General features: G+C 37.8%; 1 protein-coding gene across 3 annotated transcripts in view; it reads left to right on the top strand.

Moving 5' to 3' along the window:
* The window catches only part of POU6F2 (POU class 6 homeobox 2), a 261,225-nt gene that overhangs the window by 142,664 nt on the left and 98,335 nt on the right, over positions 1 to 20,226 (top strand). The window lies entirely within an intron of this gene.

The raw sequence follows: 20,226 nt of genomic DNA, 5'->3' as shown, positions 1-20,226 counted from the left end.
GATACATGTGAAGCATAAAGAATAATCTTGTGACAGGGGAAGCTTCTGTAAGTTCTTACAGTACTTAGGCAAATTTCCTTCAGTGAATAGGAATTATACTCAAGTGATAATTGCATCATCTGGCTCATGGTTTGAGTATTTAGAGACCTTTCAATTCAGAGCTAAAAATGATGTTAGAATGCAATGAAGCGATATTCACAGTCGTCTGCCCTGTTGTTCACTTCCTCACATTCTGCTTGTTCTCTCACACATAGGTAGTAGTCACTTAATGACAGAAAAAAAATCTAGTTGAAGTAGGAATACTCCTTGTGATCTTTTAATTTTTATATGCTGATTTTTGCTCTGAAGCAGGTGGAAGAACTCTGAGTTCACCAGTTGTTGTTTATATGTACAGAGCTTTTTCCAAAGTCAATTTTAGAACAAATTTGTTAAATGCCTCATTTTCAGGGACAATATTGCTATCAAGGGTCATTTTGTTGGTTTTGCCTAACTCTGGCCTCTTGATGACAAACAAATAATACCCCTATATTGCTTGTTGCTCACAGCACATGCTTATTTTAATGGCTCTCACTATAGCTTTCTAGGCCCTTCTCTTCTGTCTTGCAAAGTCCATGCTTGTTGGTTCCTTGATTCTTTAGAAAATCCAGTTTGAGATTTATTTGCATTATTCATGGTGTATAGTTTTAGGATTGTCTTGAGGACACCTAAAACACAGCCACAGAAGGAAGGGAGGTATTGAAAAAGATATATCATCATGATCAGTACATATATGTCATTTCCTGCTGTTTTGCCACAAACCTGGGGTTCATCATAGGAGATTAAAGGGGGACATACAGGTAATATCAGGGCCAAGTAATGACTGGAGAGAGCTGTAAGATTGCGGGAGTGGCAGGTTAATGTAAATTTCGTGACAAAAATGTTAACCTTAAGCAACTGAATAGAGTTCAGTTCAGTCAATATATTACGGTTTAAAACCTAAAAAAATTCTGAAAGCAGAAATCCACATCGTGTATGAGATATGAAACAGGACTGAGGATGAAATGAGATGGCATATGCAGATGGGGGGAAAAGGTACCCAACCACTTAGGAAACAGTCTTGGCATAAGACTCTAATGACAGGGAAATGTGATGGTGTTTTGTGTTACATGGATCTGCAAACTGTAGAACTGACACACAGCTAAGCAGAAGAATTAATTCAGTCAGAGAAATGTTGTTAATGTCACAATAGCAAAGATATTATTATTATCATAATACTGCAGAAAACAGCAAAAGAAAGAAATTGGAGGTGAGAGGACAAATTTCTGTGAGAAGAAGTTGGCTTCGAAATGGGTTTAAGTTACATGAACATCAGTATTAAAAATAACATGTAAGAACCAGGCAGGCAAGGAGGGCTATAGTAAAAATCCATTAGTGTCAGATTGAAACAATAGTGAGAAGAAAGTTTTTCTGATGTACTGTATAAGGATAGAGCAGCTTCCTACTATTTTCTCCTTCAGTATATAATTATACAACAACTGAAAGACCAAAAACCATGGAAGAGTCCTCAAGCAGATGAGAATAAAATTTAGCTCATTGTCTCCTTGTAAAACTGAAACTTTCAGTAACAGGGAAAAGAGCATAAATCATTTTAAAAAAATTCAAGTCAGTGGACAGATTTCAAACTGCTATTGCCAAAATTGAGAGGAGTTCAACTTCTTTTCAATTATATGGTTCAGTTTCATGCAATGAGAGCTATTGCCAAAATTGAGAGGAGTTCAACTTCTTTTCAATTATATGGTTCAGTTTCATGCAATGAGAGTTGAAAAGGTGCTGTCTGATGGTCACCAGAAAATCCACCCAGGGATCTCTGAGGAACCAGAGAATGAAAGGAGACAGAGGGGAAAAAATATAAACAAAAGAAAATTAGAAAGGTAATTTTTTGTGAAAGGAAGGAGCAAAGGGGCAAGTTTAGTGTATGAAGAAAGAAGCAAGTGAAAGTGCTATAGGTGAACTGACTTTCAGCAGGTGTGACGGCTCATATAGCATCTTGTCTTCTTCACAAAATACGTAGCATTTTTTATTGTGTTCTGTGCAATTAACACATATTCCTCAGCTCATTGAGGGAACCAATGCACTTGTGGAGCTGAAGCTTTGTGCTTAACCACACCTGGAAATAGTACTTGAATATCTGTGTTGCTTCCAGACTACTGAAGAGAGCAGCTGCCTTTATTATATCCACAGGGACCTAACCATGCTCTCTGCCCCTGCCTGAGAGATGAAGGACACACTGCCTCCTCAGTTTCTGTGCTAGATGTAGCAAAAAGAAAAGAAAAAGAAACTGTGATTTCTAACACCTGTGGGTAGTAGAGAAGCCTGTTACTTCTCAGGTGAAAGCATGGCAATTTGATAACAGCCTACTATGAATTCGTATGTATGTATGTATGTATGTATTGAAGGAAGTAAAGTGTGTTTATGGTGACAGTTCTCAGCACACTATCAGGATTCTGTTGTACTGTTCAGCTAAATGTCATCTATTAATATTTCAGTGAACAAGGCCCCATGCAAAACCCATCTGGTTTAATATAATGAATCATTTTACATAATAAACACAGGGCTTCCTAGACACAGCCCAACTCTGTTTTACAATATCTTTTATCTGTGTACTGGGACTGATCCTTTAATTGTGCTTCCCACATTAGTGATGTAGAGTACCCCATGTTTTAAACTGATGCACTGGAGCATGCATACAGCAGGATGTCCACATTGCAATACGGCTAGACAAGCAATATACAGTCAAACACAGTGCTCTAAGCAAAATTATTTTAATGACAAGCCTTCAATGCAAATTCTAATTATTGCCATATTTTGACCTCAAACTTCAAAAGTCAAACTTTGTTGCTACTGGAACTTTGGAGCGAAAAAACATCCTGAAAGAAAACCTACCTTTGTATAAGAATGTTTTTTCTCTTTATTTCCCTTCATTGTCCTTCTTTTATCTGGTTGAAATTTCCTCTAATTTTATCAAAACTGAGTTATTCTGGCTAACAGTTTGAAAACACATCATATTTTGCATGCTCTGAAAACCCAGTCAAGTCAAAAAATACCAGAATTTTCTAAAATTGATCTGTTTCAAACATCACCCATTGGCTGTTGTATATCACAGGAGAGCCAGGTGCTCTCAGGTTTTGCATTAATTAATCCTTTAGACTTTTGTGCCTATTTTAAAATAATTATGTGATTCATTATTCTGTGAGCTGAATTCTGTACACTCAAAATGGATATTATCCTGTCTGTGGCTGGAAGCAAACAGACACTAGCTTGTTTTCTTGCAGCAGCCAGGCCTGGAAATAGCTCTCCCAAGCTGAAGATGGAGAGTACACAAAGCATTTTGAAACCTTTTGTTTTGAGCGATCATTTATTTTAATCTGCTCTGCACAGTTAAAACTGATCATTTTCATGAAACATTTTGAATTCCCTGTCTGAGATGCTATTCATGCAGATAGTTTCACAGAAGTCACCATATTTGCAGGGAAATTAGACTTGTTTGAAACGTTACTCTATGCCAATTTAGCACAGAATTTCAGGATGTTTTTGCCCAAGAGTGATTATAAATATTTTAAAAGGTCATTTTTCTAGATAAAAGGAGGTATTATGTCAATCAGTTAACATACTTAAACCACCCTGTTCAGCAATGTGTTTAGGGAAAATTAATTTAGTAAATCATCTCATTCTGTCACCAACACCAAATCTGCGCCTGATTCTGTTCCTGTAAACACAGAGGTAGTTCTCATAGGGAAAGTCTTTAGAGAAGGTTTAATTATTTGCGTAATTTATCCTGAGATCCCTTTGTGACAAGCACTGAATAAACACATGAGTATTGTCCTTATCTAAATTAAAAAGAGGATAACTCCACCTAAACTTACCTTTGACACAAAATGGTTTTATTTGAGGAAGCATCCTTTGGGTGGCATCCTATTTCAAGCCAGCTGAAACTTTACAACATAGGTGTAATTCAACTTCAATTAATTTAGATGTTTAATTTTTTAAAAGGAATTATTTGCTATATTTTTACCTGAATCAGGCACATGTAAATCATATTCACAGTAAATTGATGGATGATTTCAGTATTAATGTTATTCCAGTAGTGCATAGCTAGTAATTATAACAAAAAATGTGGTGGTGGGGTTATCATAAATTATTTCAAAATATTGTATCATGTTTTTTTTTCAAGGATTCCATATGAGTTGCAGAGATTTAACCATGATTTGATTACATCTTTGTGTAGGCTTTGGACTTGCTATGATTTAGTTGCACTTTTGTTCATTCAGACATTTATACTGCATGTATGTTTTCAAACTATTCTCACTGTAGCAGCATTTTCCCAACAACTCTGTGTGAGAAAGCAGTCTTTAAAATTGTCCACAGTCTGTAGTACTTAAGAAAGGGAAGAATTACATGAAGAAGAACCTCAAAGATGAAGGCCAGGTTTGAAGCACAGTTTCATTAATACTGGATGGCAGGAAGGGACCCAAGTCCTAGATAATGAGGAAGGAGTTGCAATTTTTTTTTAAAGCTATCTGGTGACAGGGAAGACAAAAATGACATTCAGCTGACGAATGACCGCAGTTTGACCTAGCCTTTTGACCCTTGACGATCAATCTTACCTGCTACTTCATAAAGAATTATAGCTGTGCCATTCACATTTGACTCTGGATCTTTACTATCCCTTCCTTCCTTCCTTCCTTCCTCCCTTCCTCCCTTCCTTCCTTCCTTCCTTTTTTCAAGTACATAGTCCAAGCCTGTGCACCCTCCTCCTGTAAGTGTTCTGTACGCTGTGCATTGTCCCTGGAACAGAGACATGTGGAAGAGCTAGTGCTGGTACCTAATGCTCCACAGGGCCATTCTGGAATGTCAGTCAATTTGGTCACTGGACTGTGCAAGGCAGAACAGATTGGGTCTGTCTGACAACACTCAGCAGGCTCCTAATGTCATCTTATGTTCTGTAGAAAAGAAAATAATGAAACTGTTAAATATAAGCTGGCTTTGAGTATATTTTTTTAAATGTAAGAGTGACAACACAGTAAAGATGATATTTAATCCCATGTAGGAGCTATGAAAAAGGCAGGAAGAAACTAGGATTTTTTGACTTGCATTTCATTTTGGTTTGGTTTTGACTGTTTTATTTGAAGTTTCATTGCTGTTTTATTGCTGTGTTTATTTAATTCTACTAAGAATTTGCATACCCTCATTATTGGAAAGGACAGGAAGTCTAGACTGTGGGTTTCTGCTGTATTATCTATCAAGGGTGGCAAAGCAAGCGCTGAGCAGCATTAGTGGCACAACTAGCAAAGAGAAAGTCATATCCAAAAGACATAGAGCTCTAAGAACTATGTAAGTTGAGGCTGCATTGTCCTCATTGTTTCAGAAATACAAATTCCATGACACTGTCCTCATTGCTCTGGAAACCTGGAGAAGTTTGGTCTTACTGTCCTTGTCAGCTGTGTTGATTCATATATTTTACTGGCAGCATCTTTGTTTTGAGATACTACAGGTAAGGCTACTCAGCAAGCACATCTGTAATGTAATCCACCAGCTGCAAGAGGTGACCACTGGAGGTTTTTGACTTTTAAGGGTAGAGAAGACGTCTAGGGGAAAAGAAGACATCTGTGAGGGTTTGGGGTTTGGTACTTTTTTTTTTTTCCCAGTGTCAGTGATTTCTGTAGAAATACTAGGAAGAAATAATGGTTGATCATTTTTGTTTTAAGTTGCATAGTGTAAAATTTTAAAGGCATATACTTGGTACATACTTACATTACTGAACAGTCAAAGCTGTAGGCTGCTGATGGAAAAGCCTTTCCTTTTTTTTATGATGTGAACACATTTTTGCCCTGTCATGTGTAAAGACAAAAGGACTGCCTTGATTTGTCTTGTACCTTTTTAGACTGGGAAGAAAATGATGCAAAATATGGACAGGACTAGTCAAGGGCCTGCTTTTCTCTGGATTTTTCATGATCATGAGTGGCTGTAGCCAGCTGGGCTGGACCTTGTCTCCGCTGCCTTTGTATATTTTGCTTTTCAAAAGTAAGCGCTAAGAAGAGTAGTTGTTTTCTCCTATCTTGAGCTCCAATAAGGAGAGCTTTTGTGTACACAGCCTATGTAGTCTTTGTGTTCAAAGAGTATTTCCAAAACACCTTTGTGGATGCTCTCTCTTTGGCCTTTTGATGTTTACTATGTGTTCTCTTAGGACAAAATGGCTGAATATTGTCTATACAGGCTTTATAATGCATGAAGGTCTTTCTGGCATGTATAAATGTAATACCTATATGTGAACATCTTAAAATCCACTCAGATTTCTTGGTTTGTTACTATGATTACTTGTACTATATTCAGAAACCAAGCAAGTCTTAGCATCTCTGGTCCTGAGAGCCTGAAAAATATTTTACAAGGCTTTAGGAAGAGGGGAAAAAGAGACTGTTGCACAAAAGAGGGAGAGGAGTCTCCATTTCCCATTTGTCCTTCAGTAATTTGGGAGGCAGTAATTACTGGTGTAAGAAGGAGGCTCACACAGTGGCTCAAATTTCATAAGCATCATAAAAGTCTAGGCACAAAGCAGCACTGTCTTATTAGCAGAGGAAGTGAGGTCAGTAGTCTTCAGCTTCTTAACAAGATGACAGAATTTATGAAGCATCACAGCAGTAGGATGTGGTTGCCTGCAGACTATCCATATAACAAGCCCACTGGGGTCCTATAGTTATCGCCCTTGAATTTGTTTTCCTTTCTTTATTTTCTTTTGTCATCCTCCTGTTTCTCTGGCCTAGCTTTCTGTACTTTATTATCCTTGATGCCTTGTTGGTGACATTTTCTTTTTATTGTCATTATCATTAGCTAGTTTAGTTTAGCTAGTTCCATTGGTGTGTCTCTGATTATAGAGGTGCTCATAGACGTGTGCAATGAAATCTAAGTATTAATCTTCCAAAAAATCTGCAACTGGTGTTCATTCTGAGTATCCTTTCAATCCAGTGTGAGATAAGTGCCTAAAATGTGCCTAAGCTGAGAGTTCATCCTAAAAGTCAGCCTGCTTGTTGTAGATCTCAAAAAGTTCTATGAGCTGCTGGGAATAAAAGCATTACCCAGACATTATCAAAAAGGAAGAACAAACAATTGGTGCTTTTAAATCATCTCTCTCATTAACACCATATAGGTGGTAGGTCTACAACAATCTTTTCCATGGGGAAATAAAATTTTGTGTATCTTTGACCCCCATCTTTTTGAGAATTTTAGCACACATTGCTGTACTTCACTAATTTAGCTTCCTGTGGTGAGGGAAGTGAGGTTTATTATTCCTCTTTTTCTTTTATAGAACAGGAAAGTGAGGCAGTGAGATTAACTGCTGTGTCCAAAGTGGTGCAGGTCTGGTAGGTTCAGAAATAGGAAGTGCATTCCCAGATGCTGCTTTGCATGTATGACTGTTAGTCCTAAGTCCCTGTTTCTGATCTGACTTGTTCTTTCATACAGGATGTTAAATTTTTTTTCCTAATTAGGAAAGCTGTGCTTTATATCGTGGAAGCACAGCATCCAGATGGGAATAGTATGTGTCAGTACAGCATATTTAATTATTTATAACTGCTTTTTTTAGTTTTATGGTATGATTGTTATTTATTTTATTTTTCTACCCAAAGGTTTGATGACTTAAACAGCTTGGAATCAAACATTTGGCAGTGTTTAGAAATTATGAAAGTGGTTTCTGATTAAAGTGTTCTGTGGGAAAATTAAAATTGCAGATCAGTACGTAAGCCAATAGCATTCCTCTGAATTTCAGCAGGAGAGAGCTGTTCTGTGGCATGTGCTCTGTGTTCATACCCATGCTGGCACAAGATGCAGGTGATACCTTGCACATTTTTCCTGTGATCTTCTCAGGGCTACTGACAGGGGGAACACTGAGTCCTCTCAGTCAAGCGAGATGCAGGTCTGCAAGACACCCATTAAACAGTACACAAGAAGAAGCCCACTCCCAGTTGCAGCTGAAAAAAGTGACAGAATCATGCAGACATCTAAAGCTTATCTGTTTTGCAGATACATTGTGATCGAGTCCAAAAATCATTGTGACATCAGTTAAAGCAGAAAGTTCCTAGCTGAAGTTATTTTGCATTAAGTCAGATGTCATTTCACTGTGAGAGATGATTAAGAGGTGCTGGAATTAATCTGTTTAAGAATACTGGTGCATTAAAAAAAAATTTAATTACTTCTGGTTTTGTCTGTACTGGTCTGTGGACCAGTGTTGATTCACAAATATCAGAGGTCTTATGTTCTTGGCTTCCACTCTAAATTTTTCAGTGTAAAACTTTAAAACATAAGATGCTTTCCTGGCATCAGTTTCTTTATGAGTTGAAAATCCATGTGATCCATAATCCAAATACATAAAATGGTCACCAGTGTATGCTGCAAAACTTAATGAAATCTTTTGCACTGGATGATTTCTTACAGAACACTAGCCTTCACTTAAGGGTCTTATCTATTTAGCTATTTCCTTGTACAGTTCTCAAAAGCTCTAATGATTGGGTAGCTATTGGCAAAAAACCATCCCTATACATTGCTGAAAAAATAAAGGCAGGAATTTACACAACTTTTGCACAGCTTTTTTCACAATTACATGTATAATACTATTTTCTGACAATAATGTTTAGCCAGATTTGCATTTGCTTCAGTTCCCTGTTCAAAGGTGAGGATTGTTGAAGTGCCATCAAAATTCCATAAGTTATAAAGAAGTAAATGTGTCTACAGCTGGTAGAGAAGTTGTTGGGGCCATATGTGCACAGAAAGAAGATTCTACATGAGAAGAACTGTGGTTGAACCAGTGGAAATGATGGCCATAGGAGTTGCCATAGCCTATAGAAGGCTGGAGGACCTCTGTAAGGCTGGAGGACATCTGTAAAGCTGGTCTTTCCAGGCAAATTTTAGACAAACATGAGTCCAAAACTGGCCATATTTTTTGAAGACTGTGGGAGAGAGGGGAGAAAAGGAGTAGTGTGGTGGTCATGTGATTCTGGACCTGTCTTTGCCTCAAGGGTGGAGATGAAAAAATAGCTTGCCCCATGCTCCTCGGCATTATGATGGAAAGTCAAAGGGACCCATATTCATTTCAGCTTCGCTGAAAACACACAGTAGAAAAAACATTCATAGTTGGCAAATGGAAAGGTTTTAAATTGATGATGGAAGAAACATCAATTTCCAAGCTTCTCAGCAAGCTATTAAAATCAACAGAGTAAAGACAAAATCCCTGGCACTGAAAATGAAAGGAACAGTCTTTGTGTCTCCTTAGTTAAAATTTGGCAAAACAAATCTAAAGTAGTGGTTTCAGATTTCCGTGTGCACTAACTGTGCCACCTTTTGTTCTCAGGGTTGCCATGACAGAAAGTTCATCCCACTTGCTCTGTGCTTTTCCCACGAACTTTTTAAATTAGAAGTTAGTTTAAGCAAAAAGCTAGATCTTGTATGGGCACTGACATGTATTTCTTTGTTTTGTACTATTGAATGGTCCAGGCTTTTCATTAAAATACACTGTTTGAAAACAAGTTCATCTTCATTTAAATATCATTGGAGTTAGTGCAGTAAATATAGTAATGATGTTTGAATGGTGTAGTATTTGTACCTACACTAGTCAGTGGGCTTTTTCAAGAGGATGAGAAATTCACTAATTTCAAAAAACAAGAGATTTTTTGAATATCAAATTCTCTCCTCTTGCCCTCCACCCCCAAACATCATTATCTATGGCTATACATTAGCAATCAATTTCCCATTATGACCAGTATTTTCATTATCATCAAAATGTTCTTAATTCTCTACAGCTCAAGGTAGCTTTTGCATTATTTTATGAAAAGGTAAAAGAGAAGAAAATTTAAAAAGAAAATTTTAGTTGTTGTTTGGAAACTTCACACAACCCAGATACATCACTGCCAGTACGTTTTTATAGGATGAATAAATTATGTCTGTTAGGATACATTCTCTTATGAATTTTCTATATTTTCACAGCAAATGCTGGAGGATTCTTCTATAATTCTTGAAAGGATGCCATTAATAGCAGCTGTATTTAGTATGCATAACAGCCTTAATGCATTGGTAATGTTTTGTAGTATCATTGAAATTTGGAATGACTAACACAGCTGACGAGACACAAACACTTATTTAAAATATTTCATTATTCTGAATATTAAAATTAGGGCAGTGTTGCCTTAAGGAAGACAAAGGCGAGCTTTGTGTTAGTTTTTTTGGAGAATCACAGATTAGCAACCAAATTCAGCTTTTCTTCCATTAGCTGGTCTGGAAAAACAATTATTTTCATTGATAAGGGTAATAAGATATTAGTTACTGCATCAAAATGGTGCCAATATTCTGTTCAGACTGAATATGTGTACATAAATAGTGAATCATTTTAAAGTATATTTTTTGCCAATTGAAAAATCTTCCTTTGCATCCTTTGGATTTTTTTCTCCTTCTATAACTGGGGACTCTGACTCCATGCAAATGAATACATTATTTAAGTGAAAGTTCTTTTATTAGTGTCTGTGTGTTCTTTTCAAATTAAAAATAATTAACCTTGAAGAAGCAATTTAAGAGCCAAAGATCTAGATGGAGTTGGTTTAAAGGACTGCTATTGACTGCTACTTTCCAGTGTACAAAAATGTATGAATTATCAAAGAGCATAGGGTTTTCTATGGGCTTTTGGAAGCCATGAAGTGTATAGTGCATTGACTGGGCAGTGCAATGCAGCTGCTTTTCTGGTCTCCCCAGTACTTCTCTTCAGCTGGGCATGGGGCTCAACGGAAGTGTGACTGACTTCATAGCCTGTGAATGAGGACTGACTATAAAATCTTCTCCCTAAGTCTCCCACCCAAATTCTTTAATGATGAGCAATTGAATATGTAGCAGTATGTGAATAACCAGGTTGTTTATTTCATCAGTGAGCAGGAAATTAGGTAGATAGGAGCACATAAGCACCCAAAGAGCAGCTAATTCACTGGTGCTGCACAAAGGTGATAGATGCCAAGCACAGCCAAACTAGGAGTAGCATCTAAAGCAGCAAGATGTTTGGCTGATGAACTGTAGAGACAGGAAGGAAACCTCATATTCAGCCAGTCTCATTTTACTGCAAACTAAAACACAGCAGTCAGTCCGTCTGTGCCAAATACCAACTGCACAGTCTAGAACCATTGTTTCCCTATTGTTTAACTTTGTTTTGAATCTCTCTGCAAGTAAAATAAACTAGAAAAAGGGATGTAGGCAGATTGCCTCAAACTGACCTGTAGTCAGCTTAAATATTACAAAAAGAAAACAGCTACAGACACTATGGTATGTTTTGAAATGCATATAACTACATGCAGTCTTCTTAATAATGCATGGCATATAATAAAAATCATGGAAGATTCTTAAAGACACCAAAATAGAGCTACTGTGAGTCAACCAGAGGCTAACAGCAGGTACCTTGCTGGTGGCACATACCATTCAGGAACAGCTTGAGGTATGACAGATTATCAAATTAAAGTTCACCTTGCAGCTCTTCTATAATTTCTAGTGTGGAGATAGATGCATAGTCTAGAGAAACACATATCTCTCACCTAAAGAAAGAACACCTCTATCTTCTGCTCACATAGTGATGTTACAGCACCCAGCACAGCACCTCCTCACCAGCCTGTGCTTGAGATTGTTTCTGGACCACAGCTATTAAAGCAGTGCCACTTGTGACTCAGACAAAGATTTTTAGTCCATCTTTATTCTTCTGTGCCTGGTCAAGAATACCACATTCAACATGGTACTGCATATGTGTCCCAGCTGGTGAGGAGTGGCATTCAGTCCCTACACAGGGACTGGGAGCATTGTAGCCATGTGTTTTGTTTTGCTTTGTGTTCTCCCCCACCTTTTTTACCCTGTAACTGCTATTTTTAATTTTTCATGTCTTAGTAAAAGTTCAAGCTTATATTGAGAAAAACAGGGCCTGTTAACAGGGTTGAAGCCCGTCACTGCTCCAGCAGAGAATTTGTGTGCAGCAAGGTGAAACTGCCATTTTTGCACCTGGTTCTTGTACTTACTGTTGTAGTTTTATTGATTGTAAAGAGAAGAAGTGGGCTGCGCTGCATTTTTTCCCTTTTTTCTTATAGTGTGTATGTTGCTTTTTTCTGAGTCATCCTATGGTCTCTTCTCACTGCTGTTCAGCTAACTTCTTTGGCTGGAATTCATACACAAAGAACAGAATTTACAGGTGCTTGACTCTTAGAGTTCTTAATAGAAAACAGAGTTTCAAGTCTTTTTCTTTCAGAAAGGACTAGAAGTGAAAATTGATAGAAACATGGTTACATTGAGCATCTGAAACATGAAAGCAAACACTCATACCAAGTCACCTGCTGGATACTATAGCCTGTATTGCTTCGCGAGGTTGAGGCTGGGAGAATGTGACATTATCCTATGCCATTCCCAGGACACTTTCACAAACTCAGAATACAGACCAACCTTTTAAACCATGAACATTTTGAGCCACTATTTGATTGCATTATTTAAAAATACCCACGTAAATATACACATGTACAAAATATCCAGTACATTTCACTTACAGTAATTTCACTTTTAGTTAAGGAAACATCACTCACTTCAAAGACACTTTGAAGAGACTTCTTGTAATTCCCCATATTCAAAGAACCATTGCTGAAGCTACAACTGGATAAATATTTCTTTGTCCAAAGAGTCATTTACTATAAGCAATAATAGAAGATGAAACTGCAGATCTGTTATCTGAAAGAATTCAAAATCACTCTGAAGCCACCAAGCAGTTCAACAGGCTCCTCTTGAAGAGATTTTGCCCCAAAGCCTCACATAGGCACATTGTCAGGAGAAATGGCAGAATACCAGGTGGACTGGGGACCTGTGACTCTCTGAACTGTAGGACAGGATTCTGCACAACCTCTTCCAAGGCTTCTGGGGCTGTATGTTGTTGCTTTTTCTACAAGTATTGCCGCTTTGAGTACGCCAAACACTTAGTCTGCATAAGTGCCACTGAAATTATGGTTCCCATCAATGTTAAGAGCATCTGAAAGAGTAAAGGAGAGCAAAAATAAGCTGCAGTTCCACTTACTAAAGGTTGTATGTGCAGACAATGCCCAGATTTTGTCTTATGTCTTTTATAAATCATAGTCATTGTTCTCTGAGTCAGCAGACTGTTGTTTCAAAATTAATTTCTTTGTGTCATTCATCCATTCCCTGTCATACCCCTTCAGTTGTGAAATCTTACATTGGGATGTGTTGGCCTTTAAATTATAATTTTTTCACTGTCCATTAGTTTCTTGCTAAGGAGTCCTGAGGAATTTTTCCCATTAACTGGGAGGTCCACAGGACCTCATTAAATTCTGGTCCACAGGAACATTGTTATAGGCTCAATGTGGTCTGGAAATCCACTCTGTAGGAATACTATGCCACTCTAATTGATCTTCTATTCTGTTCTTAGACAATCTGTGACTGGTTCTGCACTCTGTAATTAGAAAACTGCTTTTATCTGGCACAAGGACTTAATCATAGGATCCTACCCCAGATCTGTGAGTCATGTTTTCACAAAAAAAAAAAAAAATTCATTGGTAAAATTTAGGAATTTACCATATCTACATTGCTTGTTTAACACACAGCACACAGACTTTGGCATTCAAACACTTACGGAGTTGTCACACTATGCTTAGTTGCCTGTCTTTGAATGAGAATCCCAAGACATGTCATCCAGATTGATCCCCTGTCTCTTGAGGATACCCCAACTCCAGTTAATGTTTCAACCATTTGTACAATAGGAGACCTAAGGTCCCATTTGAACTGAGAAAGCAAATGGCTTATTAAAGTCTAATTTCTTGAGCTTGCTCTTGCCTTTGGGCATTTTTAATAGGTTAATGCAATTTTTACAGTACACTCAGGGAAATTTACTCACAGAATGTTGTCATAAACCAGAGGAAAATAGCCCCTAGATTATCTTAAAATGGGAATTATTCCAAATATACTTGTCCTGATACTTAGTCAATCTCTCCACCTTAGAACTTTTTCTTCTTCTTCTTTTTTTTTTCCTTAAGATTTTAGTGGATTATTGTACATTTTAAAGTTTGGTAAGGAAAAAAAAGAGTCAGATTTATTTAATGTGGTGGATCATTTTTCAGGGAAGCTCCAGTATTCATCAAAATGTAGAGACACCACAGGCACCATATAAATTATGTTGGCTTTCTTCTTAATACTTCCTTTTTATTGCCTACATTTTTAAAGTGAATTTAGTGCTCATGAATGATGCTGGATATGACAACACTAGTAAGTGAAGTCCTCTACTTATCTGCAGAATTGGTGCAGAGGACTACTGGCAATGCAAGTCTCTCCCTATAACCCCATCTGTGTTTTGTAGCTGTAACCTTGAGGGATCACCTTTAGGAGCAAGAAAATGACTTGATCCATGTACTCTTTCCATTCTTAGCCTCTCCACTGAAAGTAAATTGATGCCATTCAAGACCATAGTCTTTTTGATCTTCCTCATTAGATGTTGTGGGACCATCAGTTTATTACTTTGACTGTGTGGCAAATTTCTTCCAATGCAGGCAGGCTCTCTGTGGATATTTGTGTGTCAATATGACTTCCATACATTTAATACATCTTCTATATGGTAGAAAACGTACAAAAGCTCCATTAAAGTGCAATGACTTTTATATTTTATATTGACCTAGGCTGAATTTGAACCAGTGATTTAGAGATAGTATGCTCTGTATCCCATTACTAATCTCTTCAGCCACAAGTCCAAACCTTCAGGAATTTTTTTTCACAAAGAGGATGCTAACATATTTAAGAGAACTCCCATTTTACTCTCAAAGAAAATCTGAGCATATGGAAAAACACGGTATTTGGCTAACCTACCCTCATTACCCAGGAGGGAAAGAATGTAAACACGGGCTTGCGTTAGATTGTTCAGTGTGTGTATTCAATCTTTAGAAATCTGTTTCAAAGAAAAGAAAGGCATAAACCTCATTAGAATAGAAACAACAGGGTGGAAAAAAAAGCGAGCCATGTCAGTTCAAACGCAAGCCCAGATGCTTAAGTTAGTTACACTTTTCAGTTTAAGGCAATGCAAATCTATCCTCCATTACTGGGGAAGTGGAAAAAGGCATTAAGCCCTTGAAATGGCAGAAGTCAAGTTCTGTGCTCAGTCAAACAGGAAAAGGTTTAATGTATGATTTTCTTCTTTTCAGTCCATTTTACACTGTATCAAGGCACTGAAGAACAACTATGCAATTACGTAAATAGGAGGAGAGAAGCTAGAGAAGCACAATTGTTTGTAAGCTAAAATTGTTTCTTATTCCTCCTACCCCTCCTTCTTCTTTACACAGAAACAAACATGCACAAAACATTAATAAAATAAATCAGACATTATGTGAAGCTTATCCACAAGAGCAGATTCTAGATAGAATTTGAATCTCTGAATATTAATTTGATCTTCTGCCAAGATCTGTAGAAGTCTTAAGAATCTGAATTTATATTGTGAAGGAAAGGTGAAAAAGGAGTCCTAATTTTAAATTGTTTTCATTATATAAACATTTGTGAGCATACTTATGTTCCTTGCTTTTTGGAGAATCATGATTAAACTTGATTAAAATGCATGTTTTAACTTAAAGTGTAATCAGGGATATTCCCCTACTTACATCACAATATGTTAGCCAGAGGCAGCAGATAATTTTAGCAGACTATTTTCTGTTAATCAGGCTTGGGAAATGAAGACAGAGCCTCTTCAGTTTGCCCACTACAACAAAACCTCAGTCATGCCCCCATCATGGACCAGATTGCTTCTTTCAGCATGGTTGCCTCAGAGGTGAATTTTCCCCATTGTAACACTCTACTTGGCAGAAGGGCATTCTCACTTCATTTCAGTTTCCTGAAATGGTAATCTGCAGAGGAATAGAATATGAAATGACACATTTTGTATGAATATTGTAAATGCATGGCAACACTGTGCCTAAGGTATCCCCCAAAGAAAGTCAAGGAGGAGTATGTACCTTAGGTCATAACTTCCTCTAATCCACAAGTAGCCTGAGATCTGTGACAAGCATTCCAGTAGATGACCCAGGAGATCAGAAAGTTTGCTTTCACTGCCTCTTCACCATTCATTTGCACCACTTAACTCCATGCCTCTTATTCTAATGTAAATGCTTTGACACTGTGTGTAAGTATAATCTGCTCAAAGTAGGATCATAAACCATGGTGTGATCTCATGGAAAGGCTGCCTCAACACTGCATCAAGCAAGAAGTTTGTTGAACTGTAGATGCTGAAACTCCCTCACGCCATTGTTTCTTCATAGACACTAGTTGTATTTACTGTCTTCTTGGATACCTGGTATATATTCAACCTGTATTTTTTTAGGGAGAGTTGAAATGTCATGTAGCTTTTGTGGATTTTCCTCACAGTTTTTCATAGCTTGCATACATTTTTAGTTGTGTCTTTCTTTTAAAGTGCTGCACTTTATGTTGATCTTTTTAACCATAGAAAGAACTTTCTGCAATTCTTTGCAAGCCTTTTTAATTCTTGAATGCAATTGTGAAAGTAGCAATTTTCATTAAAAATATGTCAAAGTTTTACCCAGCTGTTAACCAGTAAGTCATAAAAAAGATTCCTCTGTGGTAGGCAGTGCATGTTATCTTTCATACATGCAGACATAGCACTGTTGTACCACCTGAAATTCCATCAGGCTCCAAGCTCTGCAGAAAGTGACAAATGCTAGACAGGTATACAATTTATAATGGATGAGCTATGCAAGCAAGCACTGGGAGTTGGATTGGATTTGATTGCAAACAATAACATGACACAACCCCTGCTGTGGAGTACACACATCGTGAGAGGCAGTGCAATCTGGCAGCGTGAACACCACACTGCAGGCATGATCCAGAGCCCTAAATCCACCTTCACAGTACACCTACTGTGTGGCTTTCAGAACACCTTTTCTGATCTAACAGTCCTTCTTCCAGTTCCTTATCTGTTTGTTTAGCAACAGCATGTTAACCAATCATATCTCTCTAAGCCACTTCAATGCAATTTATAGCTCAGCATGATGAGGGGCTTCAGAGAGGGTTTTTAAAGGAATTACATAAAAACACAAGAAGTTATTTGAATAAATTTGTGCAGTTGCTGGCAGCTGGAAACTTTCCTATGAACTAACTATTCTCCATTAATCAGATTATCCTTCAGGGAATATCTTCTACCTCAGCAAGGATGTTTTCATTTCCAGTATAAAAGTGAATGGTAGAGATATCGATCTTCCTGCATTCACCAATATTCAAGTATTGAGTAGTAGCAATACTTGAATACTAGAAAAGCAAATCTTTTTTAGTCCTAGATGAGGTTTTGGCTCCTACTGTCCAATTGTGCACATACAACATAAAACGGTCCCTCATTCCTCTCCATGAGCCATGTGAATTAGAAGTTATGTTTCTGTGGGATGCCATTTAATTCAGTTCTATATTGGAGTTTGTGGATGCAGTAAGGGTCAGTTTGAAGTCTTGGTTCTGGTTATCAGTGGTTCATCCAGTCTGCTAAGCTGTCACAGGTGAAGAAGTGGCCTGCACAATAGCAAGAGCTGGTCTAAATTTCTTTTTTCCTCGTGGGAATGGTAAGGGTCTTTCTGCCTCTTTGTACATGCCTACAGATAGAATTGGTGAATGGTTTTCCTTGCCATCTGAGATGATTCATGCTATGAATCATTAATTCATCTATGCAGTTGCTTTCTTGTATACACATCTTCTTGGTTCTTATATGCCTTGGATTATATTTTCACTCACTACACTATTGGCTTTGAGGCATTTAATTCTCATTGGGAAAATAGTGGGAGTGTTCCCTTACATCTCCAAGATGATTTCTTTTGCATGAGATACCGTGCATGTTTTTAAACCGATGGTCACCCTGTTTTGTGTTGAAACACAAAACTTCTTTGAGTAACTTTCTTGATAGAAATATATTAGTGTTATCAGTCCTCCTCTGTATTACTAAGATTCTTTGATGAAGTCACACACATATGGCTGTAATTCTTGTTAAGGCATATTTCTAGTTTGATTCCTGCATCTGTTGAAAGAAAATTTAGAGCAGCAATGAGCATGGGAATGGAGAGCCAACAGCTCTTCCTATCAAGTCTTATATTTTTTCCTTCTTACAGCCTTTTCTTGCTTACCCTTTCTGCCTCATCTTTCTCCATTTTCTTTTCTTTTTTCTTTTCCTTATTCCAGTTTATGGCTCATTGATTTCATAAGTCGTACCAAGACCTCAGGTTCAGCCTCAGGGCATAGACATCTAGAAAGCTGAAATAGGGATGTCAGCATGAAAAGAAAGTGGAGATGACTTCACTTTATCTGCCAGTCCACAAATAACTTGGGCAATGGAGTTTCTGGCCATGAAATCTGAGTGCCACTTTAAAAGTAACAGACTTAATTCATACCCAGTTTACTTTTGTATCTGCGGATAGAAATTAGAATACAGGGTGATGCTGGAAAAGCAGTATACAGAGTGAAAAATATCATAATGACCTTGCAAGCTGTTTCTCTTGGGGTCTTATAGCTAACTAATTCAACCTTTAAGATGTTGATTAACATGGCTATGGCTGGAGACCAAGGTGACCTTTTCAGGACATAACCCCAGAAATCAGCAGTCTTCTGTGATGCTCTTGCTGCTGCTTAAAGCTGTTCTTCCTTAGTGACATCCCTATGACACACTTCCTGTCTTCCTGAATTTAATGAATGCCCTAGTCAGTTTGAAAGTGTCTCTGGGAAATAAAGTTTGCTCCTTTGTGCCAGCAGGTTGATGTAAGCCACACATTCCAGACATCACATTTGAAGCATATGCTAGCAAAACACAACAGACCTTAACTATCAGGAGTAAGTGAGCAGTGCAAGTTACAAGAAGGAATTTATAGCTTTTCGATGTGAATTATAAGGAGCAGTTCTTATTTCAGAAACACATACATTTTATTAGGTATTTTTTGCTCCCTAGGCATTGCACAAGAAATTTCACAGCTGAATGTTTTGTTTCTTGATACCTACTCCATAATGACATGATAAAGTTCTTTTCACAGTATCCTTTATTTTATGACTATGGCTTTCTCCTCCTTTAAATAAAAGCACTGGTTCATGTTATGAGCTTTTTCTATACTTACAAGTACAGTGACAATCTGTTCCTCTCTTCTCTAGGCAGACAATATTGCTATTGGCTTCAACGGTAAGCGGGTCTGAGCAAAGAATCTGGGTCAGCTCTGAGCCCCATCCTGTGGGCAAACCTTTTAAAGGTTTGCTTTCATTGCCCCCAGGGGAAGTCTGGCTCTTTACCACAGAATTATATAGGTAGAACCACAGGCTATTATTGATGGGAACAATTTTCTCCCACATTGTAGTGGTTTCACATTAGCCAAATTTCTGTTTAGCCAAATTTAGTGTAGTGGTGTAAATGTCTACCGTATTTTACCTCTGGGAGATAGGATTCGGGAGAAAAAGGCAAAACAGGCCCCAACTTGAGGTAAACAGATAGTTTATTAACACACACTAAGGAAAAAGAAAAAAAAAACCAAATGAAACTTCTAAACCAACCCTCTCCACCACCACAAACTGTTTACTTTCCCACACAACATAGAGAGAAAACTGATTTTCAACCAGTTGCAACCATCTAGACATAATCTTGCATCACTCTGGGAGAGGAGTCTCTCCAGAGTTTCATGGAGACATTCACCACAAGAAAAAAAAGTCTGGTGGCTCTCAATGTCGCAAATCTGCAACCGCCCAGAATTTTGCAGACTGTGCAGTCCCACCCATTAGCAGCCTCCCCCCTGGCTACTCCTAGGCCTAAGCATATTTGGGGTACCATTTTAAGAATGCTTCTTCTAGTATAAAATAAGGATTCTCCTCTTCTATCTCTAAAATCATCTCTATCTCAAAGGAAACGGAGACCTCCCTTTAGCCCAGGAGCCAGGGCCGTACTCTATACAAAATTCTCAATTAAATCTCAATTATATGAGTACACAGCCTTTGGCTAGAACCTGCATTCCCCAAAAGAACATTATGATATTACAAAAAATAGTCCATTTCTCCATGGTTTACATCCAGAGAAGTCCAATCAAAACTGTCCGCTTCCTCCATCCCTTTTTCCAATACTCTTTTATCAGTTCTTTCGCTGACGTTATCTTATGCTGTCTCTCCACGTTTTAAATCGGTCTGTCCTCC

The sequence above is a fragment of the Chamaea fasciata genome, unplaced genomic scaffold, assembly GCF_029207755.1.
Source record: "Chamaea fasciata isolate MVZ Bird 193981 ecotype frontalis unplaced genomic scaffold, bChaFas1.0.hap1 SCAF_1, whole genome shotgun sequence".
NCBI classification, from domain to species: domain Eukaryota; kingdom Metazoa; phylum Chordata; class Aves; order Passeriformes; family Sylviidae; genus Chamaea; species Chamaea fasciata.
The sequence above is the reverse complement of the archived record's forward strand: the minus strand, read 5'-3'. Positions and strand labels throughout refer to the sequence as shown.